The sequence below is a fragment of the Mytilus trossulus genome, chromosome 10, assembly GCF_036588685.1.
Source record: "Mytilus trossulus isolate FHL-02 chromosome 10, PNRI_Mtr1.1.1.hap1, whole genome shotgun sequence".
In the NCBI taxonomy this organism is placed as follows: domain Eukaryota; kingdom Metazoa; phylum Mollusca; class Bivalvia; order Mytilida; family Mytilidae; genus Mytilus; species Mytilus trossulus.
This window is the reverse complement of record NC_086382.1, coordinates 9079532-9083133: the sequence shown is the minus strand read 5'-3', so window position 1 is coordinate 9083133 and position 3602 is coordinate 9079532. Positions and strand designations below refer to the sequence as shown.

At 33.9% G+C, this 3602-nt stretch overlaps 1 long non-coding RNA gene across 1 annotated transcript; it reads right to left on the bottom strand.

Moving 5' to 3' along the window:
- Positions 1–373: 373 nt before the first annotated feature.
- Positions 374–2825, bottom strand: LOC134686018 (uncharacterized). Its single transcript, XR_010101501.1, has 2 exons — positions 2764–2825; positions 374–1174 (listed from the first exon to the last, which is right to left on the bottom strand). It is a non-coding gene; the product is annotated as an uncharacterized LOC134686018 (long non-coding RNA).
- Between the last annotated feature and the right edge of the window lie 777 nt (positions 2826–3602).

The following is a 3602-nucleotide window of genomic DNA, read 5'->3' as shown; positions in this document are numbered from 1 at the left end:
ATTTCCAGTCTCTAATTTCATTACGAAGTATCTGAGAAACAAACCTAACCATGTTAACATTGTATTAAACTGAAATAACCTAAATCACTTAGATTATCCATGAAATAAAATTAAGGTCAGGTCAACCTAACCTGATAGACAAGTAGACCTTGCAAGGTACTCATATACAATAAAATGTATCCAATTACATGTAATAAAATGTAACAGTATATTTTACACTCATTCCCTGAACCAGCTCTTTTAGCTTTTATTAATGTAAAGCTCTATTAAAAATAGCTTACATCATCACCCCAAGACTGTAATACATATTTCTTGCATATATACAACCAACTTTCATGACTTTCATGTAAGGCGAGACAAAATAAATTGATACTTTGAAGTACATGTATTGTTTAATATGTTCGACTACTACATGTACTAGTATAAAATGCCAGTTTCAGAATGAACAGTAATTTAGAAGATTGTCACCATACATGTAGATTCATTCAGACTATTTGAACTACAAATGTATACAGCAAGCTGTCATTTGACTCTAAGTGCAACCAACAACCGTGCCAGGGCTGTAAAGCTTGTCTAGGTTGGTGAAACTTCCATAATCATGCATATATGACACTAACCAATTGTGACGGACCGTGACAGACCCTCACGAAAGGTCAAAAAGGTTTAACACTCCCAGCTGGTGGTACATGAAGCCAACAGTAGCAACGCCAGCACAGAAATTCTTATTATATCCAAATTCTTATTTTAAATGTATAATTATCCAAGGTGAATTCAGATATATATGATCATGATGATGCACTTGTAGTATTGACAATGATCATGATGATTGTAAGATAATCACTGAAACTATGAATTTTCATTATTCCAATTTCCTACTTTTTTTCCTATGAATTTCAAGTTTGCTATTTGTTCAATTCACAATTTCCTTTCTGTCCAATCAGAACATCCCATCAACATCATGGCATAATGCTGTTAGCTTTATCAACGTTATTTCCAATTGCAATAAGTAACTCAAAATTATGAATGAATCCACCGTTTCGCAATTTGCAGCTACAGAGGTGAGGTACCGTATGAGAGTAATTTAGTGACACTATATATTTCCTATGTATATATGATATATATGCCCCTTCATAATCTTGCTGGGAATCATGCTCAAACCAATGTGATATCTTATCTACAAAAAAAATTTACATTAAGAATTAAGTATTTATAACTTGTATTACATGCGACTTCTATAACATGTATAAAATTAAATAAGTCAATAGCATTAATACTATTTTATATACTACTGTCAATTCAGAAATTAATGTGAGGTTTTTATTATTGCGAAAAATGCGACTGAGTTGTAAACGCAATAATTTAAACGCACATTTAGTGATATTTTATATGAATTAAACAGGATTTTTCACAAAATCGTAAAAATTAAAATCGCATTTAAGTCTAAAATGAAAAATTCGCAATAATTTGCAAGCAATAATTTCTGAATTTACAGTAACTACATGTATTTGATTTGTGATATTTGTAGTAATAATAATTCAACAAATTCTTTTAATAATACTTTTTTATTTCAAAATAGAATTTGTAGAATATTACTACATACATGACAAAGCAATGGTATGCATAGATTACATGGATTATAACATGTTATATTTAAGTTCTTCAAAATTTAGAGCAAAACAAATCATTGATAACAATTCAGGGGAGAGTCCAGCCATTTTGAAAACCAGGACAAAGGGGGGTTCCAATTACATGTCCCAATTCAAATGCATTGATCCTCAAAAAGAGAAAGGGTTCCAACCCCTGGAACCCCCCTCTGGATCCGCGCCTGCAATTTAATGAAACATGCCTGGAAAATTATCTTAAATTTCTTATCACAAAAGTGTAAAACATTGTCGTTAAGGACGCAATGCTGTCACACCATTTGGAATCAGGGCACAATATCAATATACTCTTTTTTTTGCCCCCGGCAATTTAGAGGTTATTGCATATGCAAACCCAAGCCTTGAAGGTATTCATAACAAATATGTGATAAATTATAATTATTGTACATCACCCACCAGTGGCTATATAAATAGGTGCATCATCATTGTAACATACATGTGAAGATTGGTTGGTTATGAGTTATAAAAAATCCAGTGACAGATATTTCATGCAAATTTTAGGACGTGACAGTTATCAATACATTATTAAACATACAATAAATATGAATATGTAGGGTTACTCTAGTCCAAATAATTATGACGTTTGGCAAGGCTATTTAAATTTTTTTCTGGGACGCCTTCCTACAACGTCCTAGGAAGGCGTCTCAGAAAAAAAATAAAATAGCCTTGCCAGACGTCATAATTATTTGGACTAGGGTTACTCCATCAGGGGGTTAGGTCTGGTAATAGGCCCCCCTCCCCCCAACCAAACCATTGTGAATACACACAATGGTTTAGGCAATAAACAGGTGTGTTTCCAGCCCTTTTTAAAAGGGAGGATTTAAACCATAGTTTATATGTACCTTTTTCAAATCATGCATTGATCTTCCAAAAAGGGGGGGGGGGGGTCCAATCACAGGAATAATTTTTTTTACAAGCCCAAATTCTTACTTTGCCTTTGAACAAGTTACTGTACAAGAATGTGGTGTATTAGAAAGTCAATTCATACCTGTATGCACAAATGTAACAAATGTAAACATCTGTCCTTCAAACTCTTGGCCGGATCAATGATTATTCTCATGTCTGATAGGCATGTTTTAAAATATTATTCATTTCTACTCACCAATTGTAATTTCCAGCTCAGCTTATATTGTGCTGTAGTGTCCATCTACCATCATGTCAACGAATTCAGTGGCGGATGCAGGAATTTTCGAAAGGGGGGGTGCTAGCCCAGGGCAAAGGGGGGGGTGCAGGGGGGGGGTGCAAAATTATCCCGATTCAAATGCATTGATCGGCCAAAATAAAGGGGGGGTGCGGACCCCCGGAACCCCCCCTCTGGATCCGCCACTGGAATTTGTGTAAAATAAATTTGCCATTTGAAGATGCCGACATGCGACAAGTAAAGAGGGTACGGTAACGTTAAATCGTTTACGGGCTTATTTTCCGTTTTTAATCAAACTTGTCAGATTTGATTAATTATCGTCAGAAAATGTCCCTAATGGATAGTAATTCAAATTAAACCAGCTTTATTATGCTGTATTCATGTAATATATATAACCTGGTCTTCAAATGTACTTCAGGTACACTGGCCTTTTTCTGCTATAATATTCAAACTTTATCTTTTAACAAAGTCTTCTGGTGTGTAATATTTTTTTTATAAAAGGCTCTCGAATTATAGACTAAGTGAAAAATAAAGATGGAAAGTCAAACGCATGAGTCTGGCAAAAATGAACGGACAATGGCATGACAGTAAACGGAAAACGAGAAAAGACATAGATTCTAGTTATATATATATATTTTTCCCTGCCTCACTCAAATGCAATTTATATAGCCAACATTAAAAGTTTAATGAATGCATTCATTTACAATATTAAAAAATGTTACATCTTAAATTTAATTAAACATAATTATTAAGATCACGCGTTTTCAAGTGTTCACGCACAGGCACTTGTCTCAGAAAAA